This window comes from Odocoileus virginianus, chromosome 7 (assembly GCF_023699985.2).
Source record: "Odocoileus virginianus isolate 20LAN1187 ecotype Illinois chromosome 7, Ovbor_1.2, whole genome shotgun sequence".
Taxonomy (NCBI): domain Eukaryota; kingdom Metazoa; phylum Chordata; class Mammalia; order Artiodactyla; family Cervidae; genus Odocoileus; species Odocoileus virginianus.
In genome coordinates this window covers 63,869,143-63,882,572 of record NC_069680.1, presented here as the reverse complement: position 1 = coordinate 63,882,572, position 13,430 = coordinate 63,869,143, and the positions used below count along the sequence as shown (strand labels likewise).

Here is a 13,430-nt window from a genome sequence, read left to right as displayed (position 1 = left end):
AATAGCATACTTCTAGAAGGATACAAGAAATCTGTTACACGAATCACATCTAATTAAATGAGCTGGGTGAGCAGAGTATGGGTACAGGAAGAAAACCTACTTTTCACTACATAGTCTTGTACACTTAAACCTACTTTTCACTACATACTCTTATACATTTAAAAATTTGGACTCTGTGACTCTTAGTTATCTGTTGCTACCAAACACAGTGGCTTAAAATAAGAAACGTAACCTTATGTAGTTTTTAATGTGTCAGGAATTTGGGAGTAGCTTAGCAGAGGAGTTATGGCTCAGAGTATCTCACTGGGTTATGGTGACTGGGGCTGGCTCCTGCACATGGCTAGCATGTTGGTGCTCCTTGGTGGTGGAAAACTTTGGTTCCTTCTCACGTCGACCTCTCCACCGATGGATTAAGTATCTTCATGACACACAACTGACTTTGCTACTATGGGTATCCAAAAGAAAATAATGTGGAAGCAACAATACCTTTAAGGGCCTAGCCTCAGAAATAGCACATCATCAATGCCATACATTCTATTTGTTAGAAACTAGTTACTAAGTTTGGCCCATATTTAATAACAGGGAAATTAGACCCCACCTTTTAAATATAAGAATGTCAAAGAACTTGAGAGCAATACTTTTAAAAGCCGAAACACACATATTGCATTTTGGGAAATACAAATAGAAGAATACTAGAAAACTAAATAAAAAGATGTCTATAACTGCGTAAGACAAGCTTTATCTTTTGGCCCTGCTTCATGGCTTTGTGGGATCTTAGTGCACTGACTGGGGACTGAACCTGGGCCCTCAGCAGTGAAAGCACCAAGTCCGAACCACTAGGCTGCCAGGGAATTTCCGACAAACTCTTATCACTTACCAAAAGAATGAGAGAGAACTGGGATTTAATGTTTATGAAATAACAACACATATCTCAATCTCTTAAGTTTGTATCTAAAATCAGAAACGGCAATTGAATAAATGTATAACTAAAGGTTATTTTGAAAATGGCTCTGAACAGTGCCAATATGTCAGTGTGTACCACGTATTCATACAAATATGTTATGAAAACACTGAAAAATTAAATCACATAATCTTTAATGATGATACTGAAGCTTAATAACATCTGTGAAATGATTTTATGTGCCAGCACCTTATTGAGTATTACATGCTCTTCTTATATTTTACATTTCACCCTCACAAAGCCAGAGGACTTCCCTGGTGGCTCAGATGATAAATCCATGGCTGATTCATGTCAATGTATGGTAAAAACCACTACAATATTGTAAAGTAATTAGCCTCCAACTAATAAACATAAATGAAAAAAAAATAAAGTAGGCTGAGGTTTTAAAGAAAAAAAAAAAGAGCATCTGCCTACAAGGCAGGAGACCCGGGTTCAATCCCTGGGTTGGGAAGATCTCCTGGAGAAGAAAATGGCAATCCACTCCAGTATTCTTGCCTAGAAAATCCCATGGACGGAGGAACCTGGTAGGCTACAGTCCATGGGGTCACAAAGAGTCGGACACGATTGAGCTGGTAGGCTAAGACTCGTAGATAGGATCTAAAACTTGACTCACAAAGCCAAGTGTACACTGTGGACAAATGAGCAAACAGAGGCACAGGGAAAAGTGAAATATAGTCAGTTGCGTCTGACTCTTTGTGACCCTGTGGACTGTAGCACGCCAGGCTCCTCTGTTCACGGAATTCACCAGGCAAGAACACTGGAGTGGGTTGCCACTTCCTTTTCCAGGGGATTTCCCCAACTCAGGGATTGAGCCCAGGTCATGTAATCTAAATATATATATGGTTATCAGAACTAAGCACCATATTCAAGAAATATACTGTTCTTAGTCCATTTTTCCTTCATTTTCAATATTTTTTTTACATTACTTTCACTAACATTGTGTTTTGGTGGTTCTGTAAATGTACATGACACAAACTAAATTTGCCTTAAAAACAAAGCAAATGTTTTCTCCCTCATGTTCTCTAAGAACTATGTAAACACACACACAGACTCATATACAACTGGAAAGAAAAAAAAATGACAATTTTTTTTTCTTTACATTTCAATTTTCTAACATGAGTTCTAAGTTTAACAAAGCCATTTAAAAAAATGTTAAGGAGCCCTTATGGGGGTGAGGATAAAGCATCAACCTGCCACAGCTTCCTATATGAAAGGTTTCATTATACACAGAAGAGCCCAATGGCTGAGCTTGCTACTCCACCTACTCCATAATCACTGCAAAAGTATGAGCCCTTTCAAGTCAGCTATGTACATGTCCCAAGCAATGTACATTACTTGCAGTCACTGCTGCTATAAAATTAAACCTCATGGAGAAGGCGAGGGTGGGATGTTTCAAGAGAACAGCATTGTAACATGTATATTATCTAGGGTGAAACAGATCACCAGCCCAGGTTGGGTACATGAGACAAGTGCTCGGGCCTGGTGCACTGGGAAGACCCAGAGGGATCGGGTGGAGAGGGAGGTGGGAGGGGGGACTGGGATGGGGAATACATGTAAATCCATGGCTAATTCATTTCAATGTATGACAAAAACTACTGTAATGATGTAAAGTAAATAGCCTCCAACTAATAAAAATAAATGGAAAAAAAAATAAAAATAAAATAAAATTAAAAAAAAAAAAACCCTCAACCCTTAGGTGCTTAAAGGAGACAGTTAAGAATTGATAGTTTCTGCTTTAAAAAAACTGCAACACTGACTACATTACTAGTGACTATGATCTTTCACATTTAGTGTAATTTTCCTCGGGGTAGGATTAAAACTGTAAGTTTGGGGAAGGAAAAAATGAACTATTTTAAATAATTTAAAGTTGTGTTCTATATACTTAAAGGTTTAAAATCTTTCACCATTTAAGATAAATGACATATTTATGTAAATACTTCATATTTACATAGTAGTAAAGTAGTAATAAAAAGTAGTAAAGATACTACTTTTTAGTTCCCCAGTATTTTTAGATAACTCTTATGGTTCAAATATTACTTTCAAATGTGAATTCTATTAGTTTACCCAATGAACATTTCATTCAATTTTTAATATAAGAGAAAGTGATAACTTTACATAAAGTGCAAATCCCTAGTGGTCCATAAATAGAAAACTTACTTTTCTGAACTTAACTGAAAATAACATGATCTATATAATGAATCATTATTTAACTGCTCATATTTGCATTAACTGTATGCCATATTGAAAAAGCATAATAATTGGTATTGCTTTCATAAAATCAAACCTAAGTTCCTTATTTTGTCAGATCGCAAATTTTTAAATTATAAAAATGTTCATATTTTTCTGTTACATATTGTTAAATCACTTCTAAATACACAAAGATTAAACAGCAAAGCTCATCAATTTAACTATACACCACCTGCAATCAACCTGCTACTCTTACCAAGAACAGAACTTCTCAATGCTCAGTTAACTTCCAACCAACCATCTAATCTTCTTCCCACTTATTTGAAAGCTGCTAATTTTCATGTAGAGACTTTATGGAAAGTTGGATATTGTAGTTCATGATAGAATGGACAGCAATTACTACCAAGTAAGATCTATGAAAGTGAGTCCAAGGATTGTATCACTGCATACTGGATTTTAAATGCTTTACATGGGAGGGATTCAAGTAGGAGAATAGAATGAAATAGGGTTCCTTAGGTCAATTCTTCATTTTATCTCACCAACCCCTGTGTATACATGCATATATATTTATCTTTATGGCCAACCATACAGGTGTCTAATTTTAAAAAGAGAAAATATTCCTTATCCTAATTACCTTGCACTTTTTCAAATTCCATTAACAGAAAACTCAGGCCTTTCATTTCCTAATAATATATTGCTGCTGTTGTTTAGTTGCAAAGTTATGGCCAACTCTTTGGCAACCCCATAGACTGCAGCCTGCCAGGCTTCTCTGTCAAAGGGATTTCCCAGGCAAGAATAGTACAGTGGGTTGCCACTCCTTCTCTAAGGGATCTTCCAGACCCAGGGATTGAACCCATGTCTCCTGCTTGGCAGGCAGATTCTTACCACTGAACCACCTGGGAAGCCCAATATAAATATTAAACAGATACATAATCAAATAATCTTATAAATCAATGTGAATATAGTGTCCTGAAAATGTCAAAGAAGGAATGAGTATCTTGACTGGTACAGGAATAAAATTAGAAAATAGGAAGTTATTGGCTCTTAATGGATGGCAATAATGCCTCTGAGGGGGAAAACAAAAGACAACAAGTGGGGAGTGGAGAGTTCGTGGAGTATTTGGTGACCTAAAAAGCAGCAATGCACAGGGTAGGTCCTAGGAAACAAACAGTTTAGTTCACTTTTTTATTTTTTAGCTGTGTCACTCAGCTTGAAGAATCTCAGCTGCCCAATCAAGGACTGAACCCAGGCCCCAGAAGTGAAAGTACCAAGACCTAACAACTGGACAGTCAGAGAATTCACTTAGCTCACTTTCTTACAGTAAAGATGAGTATCAGGCAAATAAACAGAATCTGGAAAATATTATCACAGATTCTCAATTTAACAATTCATTATTATATATTGCAAAGTTGACAGTGAACTACAATACACAGACTATATATGAAGAATGCAGACCAATTTCCTAAGTTTTAATATGAACTCTAAAGATTTTAACAGATGATTCATTTACAAATTCAAAAATTTTATCAATAAGCTACTATATTCAAAAGCCTATTCATATAGTACTGTTACAATAAAAACTCTGTCTTAAGAATTTTCTTTTACATATTCTGAATTTCTTCCAGTGGAAACAAGAACATTTTGCAATTATCCTCAACTAAGATTTTTTTTTAAAACCTCTTTTCCTACACTGAACTTTGGATATTATCAGCTAAACTGAAGGCTTAAAGGGAACCCGAAATAAGCATGTCTTAGAAACGCTTTAAAATTCCTTATTTACATAGCACAAAATGTATTAAGCAAAATTCAGACCTTTGATTTAACTCTCAGAAGTTAGCTTATTTGCCCACTAACATAAGTAAAAATCATGACATTATTTTATTAGGTATGGTGAGTATCTTATGATATCATGTATTCAAGAAGACTATATAGACATCCTGAATACCAATTTAGATAAGGGTATTCATTAGGGTCCCGCATTTTACTTTATCATATCTATTATTAATGTGATAAATCACCATCACATTACATTTGTGAGTCGTTCAAATCAGAAACAGTTATGTAAAAGCTAAGCTTTTTTTTTTTAATTTATTTACTAGTTTTATTTGGCTTTGCCAGGTCTTAGTTGGGGCAGATGGGATCTAATTCCCCAACCAAGGATTGAACTCAAGCCCTTTGCATAGCCACTGGACCATCAGGGAAGTCCCAAAGCTAAGCTTTCTGATCACTTACTATGAGTCAGGCATCTTGCTAGGTAATTTATGCCTATTACTATATTTTTCTTAATAAACTATAAAGTTATGGTGTTTTGAGTTATCATCTCATTTTACTTCTGAAGAAACTAATGCTCAAAGAGTTGAAGGCCACTCAATAAGGAAGTGAAGAACCAGGTCTAAAATTCAGATCTTTGCCTCTGAAGATTATACTATTATATTTATATTGCACTCAAAACATTTCAATGCATGACATTAAAAGAAAAAATTTAATAATTAGATTAAAATAAATATCTATGCTTGTAAAGATGCTATGTTTTCAGACTGTCCCCCCCCCAAAAAAAACCCTAAATAAAATTAATACAAACCACAGAATCGGGCAGTAAAGAAAGGTAAGTTTTCTCCTATAGGGTTATGTCTCTTAATCACTTCCATCATTCAAAATTGGCTCACTGAAAGTCTTTTAAGTCACATAGATTGCTGGAGATACTAAGGACACAGAGCAAGGACTAAAACCAAGTGCCTGCCCTCAAAATGCTTACATTTTAAAGAATACACAATAATAACACAAGAAAAATATTATAATAATACAATGTAGTAACAGGCTAAAAAGGAAAAATAATTATGCTATCAACTCAATTATTCTTTTCTAATATTTATTTACTTTATCTTTGGTGTGCTGGGCCTTCGTTGCTAGAAATGGACCTTCTTCAGTTGTAGTGAGAAAGGGTTACTCTCTACTTGCAGAGTGTGGGCTTCTCACTGTGGCAGCTTCGCTTGTGGCTCCAGCGTACAGGCTCAGAAGCTGTGGCATAGGCTTAGCTGACCAGCCGCGTGTGGAATCTCCCTAGACCAGGGATCCAACTCACGTCCCCTGTGCTGGCAGGGGATTCTTTACCACCAGAGAACTTGTCAACAGCTATTCTTAATAAAAGTGGTGAAAATATAAAGATTAGAATTATTCTTCCCTAACATTAAGTATAGGCTTCGCAGGTGGCTCAGTGGTAAAGAATCCACCTGTCAAGCAGGAGATGTGGGTTCAATCCCTGGGTTGAGAAAATAACCTGGAGAAGGAAGTGGCAACCCCCTCCACTGTTCTTGCCTGAGAAATCACATGGACAAAGCAAATCCCAAGGTGGACTACAGTTCATGGATTTGCAAAGAGTAGGACAGGACTAAATAGCAGCAGCAACATGAAATGCATATTATATTATCACCTTTGAGCTATTTCAGGAGTTTATAATTATATATTATGTATAGCAATAATTCTTCTCTATAAAAATAAAAAATTAAAATCAACCCAGTAGAGACAAAAAATGAAATGTCACCCCATCATAGTCAGTTTCATAATACTTATAGACTGATTCCAAGGACCACACATATCTTTAGTCCTGAATTCTCCTTAAAATAAACTGCAACATCTTACCTGTACACTAATTAACAATGACTTAAATAAAATTGTTGGCATGTGTTTATTTTATATCTGAGAGTCATGATTTTCCCTTCTAAGAATGGTAGCCTGTAAGAGTACTATGATTATTCCCATTTTACAGAAAAGGAAACTGAAACTTGAAAAGGTTAGGTAACTAGTCCAAGTTTACACTTCTCCAGTTTTATTTACTGCACAACATATCACTAAGCCCCGACCACTATGCGATGTTAAGCCAAAAATTTACTATTTTGTTTTTCACTTTTACAAAATATCTTATCACCAGAAGTATCAAAGAAAACAGAAATACTCTAGAAAAGCTTGTCTTAAAAAACATGGCAGTTGACAGTACCACTATACCATTTAATTGGCAAAGGCCATCTTCACTGTCCAACTTATCAAACAAAAAGTCTGGTGGTCCAATGGTTAAGAATCCGCCCTCCAAGGCAGGGGACACAGGTTTAACCCCTGCTTCGGAAAGATCTCACATGTTACATGGCAACTACGCCCCTGCCCCACAACTACTGAACCACTGCTCGGTCTTACCACCACAACGACTGAAGGCTGTGTGCCTAGAGCCCATGCTCAGCAACAAAAGAAGACACCACAGTGAGAAGTCTGTACACCCACTTGCTACAACTACAGAAAGTCTGCACACAGCAACGAAGATCTAGTGCAGTCAAAAATAAATAAATAGAATCTTTTTTAAAAAGCCTTCCCTATTAAAAAAAAAAAAAGTCTAGGCACTCACCTCTACACCAGAAGAGGTCCCGACTTTATTTTTTGGTTCCAAAAAATTAATCAACAAAACACTTATTTAAATGTAATGACAAAATAGAATAAAAGGAAACAGAATGAAGGCAAAAAAATTTATCCCCTGGATGAAATAAGGTCCTGCTATTTCCAGTTTTCCTTACTGTAGCATTGTTGCTTTCCTATTAGGCAGGAGAAACACAGTATCAAACTGTAACCTTGTTTAATTTCATACCACTGGACAATGCACCACATTAAGGTACATAAGTGTAAAAGGTACACTTTTTTTTTTAAATAAAGTGCATGCTTTATGATATGTAGGTACAGATTTATACTATACAACCTCAGAGCACACCAGAACTACTGAGAAAACCAAAGGCATGTTTTACTAATGGTGGGAAAAGAACCCCTGAACATAGTCATAAAGTAAGCCTTAAAGGACAAAAAATATGGAAAGAAGGATAGAGAAAAGAGAATGGGGAGCTAAGAAGAAAGAGAAAATACCGGTTTTTGCTTTACATTAAAGAATCTAACTTAACATAGAAGGATGTCACAAACACATGAAAAATATCATTTAGGAAAACAAAACACTACTTTTTTCACCTTAGTTTACTACAACAGTCATTCACAGTCTAATTCAACAAAGAAAAAGATTACCAAAGAAGCAAGATATTAATTCATACTTAATTTTTTCAATTGCAAGGAGAAATTCACAACATAAGAGTCAACCTTATTTTATAAGATTCAAGTTAAAATTATTAAAATAGGCACTAAAGAAATCTTCTTTTTAGGGACATAAAAGTTTGACAAGATTCTGTGTTGCATCACCATCTGCCACATCCTGCTCTGATATTTATAAATATAGTTGTGCTATTGATGTTCCTACAACTGCTCCAGGTGTAAGGCATTAGAAGGGAGAACTCTCTTTGATCACTCCAATGTCATTTCTTCTCTTTAGATCTAAGCAGTCTAGACTGTTCCCAGATTCCCAGAGATATATCTACTAAAATGCCTTTTAATCTCTAAATAGTTTTTTCAAGTGAAATTGGTCAAAAAAATGAAATAATCAGAATAAACTATTTATTCATATAGGAAAGCCACACAGACTTGTTTCTTTAAAAGAAAAAAAAAGTCTACAAAAATAAAGATGAGGATCTCGATTTTCATCAATTTTTATTTCTAAATGCTATTGTTACTAAAACACAAGCCCATGTGCCCAACGCACACTGAGGCCAAATAATACTAAATGTCAGAGTTTAGAACAAAGGCAGGTTTACTGAGGCCCATGCAAAGAAATGGGTGCTTCATGCCTTAAAAATCCAAACTCAAGATTTCCCTGGTGGTCCAGTGGTTAAGAGTCTGCCTGCCAGTACAGGAGACCCTGGATCAATCCCTAGTCCAAAATGATCCCACATGCAATGGTGCAACTCAGCCTGCACTCCAGAGCCGCAGTTACTGAAACCCACACCTAGAGCCCATGCTCCACGACGAGAAGTTGCTGTAAGAGAAGGCTGCACGCTGCCAACGAGAAAGCCCACGTGCAGGAATGAAGATGTAGGGCAGCCAAAAATAAAGATAAATAAGCAATTTTTAAAATAAAACAAAAAAACCAAAAACCCAAACTCCCCGAAAGCTTTCAATAAAGCCCTTTTCTATGAAAAGTGAGGAAGAGGAGTGGTTAGTCCTAAACTTCTTGGTATTAGGTCATGGTCAAGTAACAACATTCCCATAAATCTTCACCAAACAAACATTATTCTATATTCTGACAAGAAAGGACCAGACCCCAAGGAACAACTTTGGCCCTCTGAGGTCAGGTCCTGGCTAAGAGGAGGCAGCTCTCAGCTGGTGGATCCCTCAGGGCAGGGTTACTAAACCCTGCCCAGCTGACATCGCTGGGAGAGACAGGTGCCCAGGACCCAGCTGGCCCTCAGGCTCCTCAGGCCACCCACACAGCGGAGGCAGGTTCTATAAACTGTTACATAGGCAGATGGCAGCTGCCATTAAGTGGCAGAGGCAGAGACTGGGGAGAGGTTCACTGCCGCCTCAAGGCCTGGGCCCGGCAAGTAGTGGAGCCCTGCAGGACACAGCCTTCAGCCGGTTCCCTGGGTGCCCCAGCTCACTCACTGACCTGATGTTGGATGAGCTAAAGAGCCCTGGGGAGAAGGCCAGGATAAACTCTTACCTTATTCTCTGACTGAGGACCACCACTCTGTTGGTCATAAAGTTGAATGGGCCCACTGATGGTCCGTCAGTGACAGTTAGTCACTTGGGGGAGGGAACCACTGCGGCACTGACCAGTGGGTGAGAAGGACCACTAACAGTTCAAGGTAACCACAGCCTGGTAACAAGATGCCGGGAAAACCTGCTGTATGTTAAGGGCTGTGCATGGCTGTGCTCTATTATGCTATGACCTAACTGGAAATGTCACAAGGTTCTTAAAATATTAAAATACCAAGCTTACAATTCTGGGTTGAACATGTTTCTATTCAGTCCAACACTGACTAGAAACTTTATAAAAAATGTTTTTAGGTATTCAATAAATATAGAGTTTGGGAAACCTTTAAAACAATTCTGAAAACTGACAGATTAAATGATGTTTGTGTGAAGAAAAATGTACCCTTCCTAAAACACACCCCTCGTAGTCATACTATATAAAACATAAAAATACTGACACAAAATATTTCTCTCAAAATTAAAAAAAAAACAAAAACACCTTGGTTAAAATTTCAATACAAAGGCTTATCTAACTCGGAGAAAGATGAGAAATACTAAGACTAAAAATTCAATAATCAGAAAAACATGTGAGGAATTAGAAGGATATAAGAATTCAAGAAAAGATCAAGCAAAACGTTTAAGGCGTATGTGAAGAAGAGAATCAAATCTATCACTGATGGGTTTATATATGTGATTAAGGAAGAAAATTTATAATTAGGAACATATTGTACTTCCTAAAGAAAAATGTAGGAGAGAGGGCTATTCAACAAGGAACATATACAAATTTAGTAGTTATCAATAAATGATTTAAACTACAGCAAAGAAAGAAGCACTATTTAATCCCCAAGACCTTTGCTTCAAATGAGAAAGAAAAATATACTTTATTTAGAAAAATGACAGTTATTAAAGTAATAATAAAATGATTACTCTTTATTATTGAATAAAGAATTATAAAAATCCATATAGCCTTAACATTTCAGGGGATGAAAGAGAGAAGAAATAATTGATTCCAAAGACATTATATTCCAGGTAACAAAAAACTGAGAAGGCACTTAAAATATTTGACTAAATACCCAGAATATATTCGAAATGACAAAATTTTAACAAGTATGGAACATTAGAAAAATCAGTAAATCAATTTGTGAGAGCATTTCCCTAGTGGTACAGTGGTTAAAAATCTGCCTGCCAATGCAGGGGACATGGGTATGATCCCTAGTCTGGGAAGATTCCATACACTATAGAGCAACTAAGCCAATGTGCCACAACTACCAAGCCCACACTCTAGAGCCCTCAACTTCTGAAGTTGCAAGCCACAACGAATGGAGCCCGTGAACCAAGAACCTGTGCTCCAACAACAGAGAAGTTACTGCAACGAGAAGCCCTCGCACTGCAATGAAGAGTAGCCCCTGCTTACTGCAGCCAGAGAAAGCCTGTGCACAGCAACAAACACCCAGTGCAACCAAAAATTAAAAATAAATAAAATTTTTAAATGTACAGGAAGCTTAAAAACAGTGAATTTATATAACTTAAAACCATATAGGAATACCACATGTATCTGGTCATCAAGCTTCTGAAAAATTCAGGGAGTCCAAAAAATATGAACTGTCAAGAAGCAAAAAGATATCCAAACAAAAAAACTGCTGTCCCTAAGAAGCATGAAGAAAGAGTTGGTTTACTCAGAGCTGTATTTAAAATGATGGCTACTTGATTCTCTGACAACTTCCAACTCTTCCCAAATTGAAGCAGACTGTAAGAAGTAGAGAATATGTGAAATGCAATATACGAACAAGTCAAAACTAAAGTCCACTAAGGAGGAGAGAAAAATCTCTAGTAAGGGGAAAATCTCCAGTAAGGAGAGCAATCAGATGTTTCCAGTTAGAACATCTGAGTTCTAGTGCTATCTGCTTTGTTACCAACCATGACATTTTATCTATCTTATTTAAATAGAATCTTATCATTAAAACAGAGACCACATTTTTTTGTCTCATAGGCTGTCATGAGACTCTAAAGGTTGAGTGAGTATACAACATTGGTATACAATAAAGACTGCAAAGAAACAATATAAATATGTAGGTAAGGCTTACAAAAACTAATAGCTCCAGCATAAGAATAGAAATCAATAGACCATTGGCCTTAAAACAGTGACCATCTTTTTAAAATTCCAGCCCAGGAACAAATAAATGAGACTTACATATATATAAATATATGTATTTTATATATATGTATATTTGCTATATACACATGTATATGTATGTGTATATATATATATATATATATATATACACATATGTATATAATGACAAAACAATAATTATGGAGCAATTGATGAGACAGGCAGCTCCAAACTCTAAGAAGCATTAGAGAAAAAAAATCACCATCAAGAACACCAAGATATTTTGTATTATAGGAATCACAGAAGAGAGAAAAGAGCAGAAAAATTATCTGAAGACATAATGGCCAAAAACATCCCAAACTGATGAAATACACACACATATACATAGAAGAAGCTCAATAAAAGAGATCCATACCAAGATTTGACTAAACTATCAAAAGAAAAGAAAGAATCTTAAAAGCAGAGAGAAGCAATTTGTCAAGAATAAAGGGTTCTTAATAATAGTAAAAGCTGATTTCTCATCAGAAACCACAGAGACCAGAAGGCAATGATACAACATATTTCAAGTAATGAACTGTCAACCAAGAATTCTACACACAGCTAAACTATCCTTTAAGAGAAAAGGATAGTGAGCTCCCTGGGGGCCTACTGGTTATGATTCCAGGCTTTCACTGTTGTGGCCCAGTTTCAATCCCTGATCAGTGAACTAGGGTCCCTCAAGCCACATGGTGCAACCAATAACTAAACAAATGAATAAATAAATAGGAATAAAGGATAAATTAAGACAGTCACAGATAAAAAGAAAAGTGGAAAGAAGCTGACAATAGTAGACCTGCCCTATAAGAAATGCTGAAAAGAGTTGTTCAGACTGAAGTGAAGGCACATCAGGTAGTACTGGGTTGTCCAAAAAGTTTGTTCAGGTTCTTCTGTGAGATGTCATGGAAATAACATATAACAATAATTTTAAAACATATCAGGAAATAAAAAACGATGAAGGTAACTACATAGACAAATATAAAAACCAGTATTACTATACTTTTGGTCTGCAACTCCTCCTATAGGATTTAAAAGGTAAATGAATTAAATAGTAACTATAAATCTATGTTAATGAGCACACAATGTATAAAGATATAATCAGTGACAATAATATAAAGAGGGAGGATGGAGATATAAAGGGGCAAAGTGTTCATACTATTGAAACTAAGTTAATATTATTTAAACTAGGTTGTTAAAAGTTTAGAACAAAACTGTAATTCCCCAAAGTAACCACCAAGGAAGTAACTAAAACAAATATAGAAAAGGAAAGAAGATGGGAATCAAAATGGTACACTACCAAAAAGGATATATAACAAATGAGTACTTGTCATGAACTGTCTTCCCAAAATTCATATGTTGAAGCCCTAACCGCCAAGATTTCAAAATGCAACTGTATTTGGAGCTTGGGACTTTGTAGAGGTCATTAAGTTAAAATGAGGCATTCATTATAGGCCCTAATCTGACTGGTGTCTTTTTATAAGAATTAATAGAAACACACAGAGACACAAGGGGTATGCACAGAGG

General features: G+C 36.1%; 1 protein-coding gene across 4 annotated transcripts in view; it reads right to left on the bottom strand.

Annotated features, from left to right (window-relative positions):
* The window catches only part of ADK (adenosine kinase), a 533,995-nt gene that overhangs the window by 346,070 nt on the left and 174,495 nt on the right, over positions 1-13,430 (bottom strand). The gene's annotated exons all lie outside the window — the stretch shown is intronic.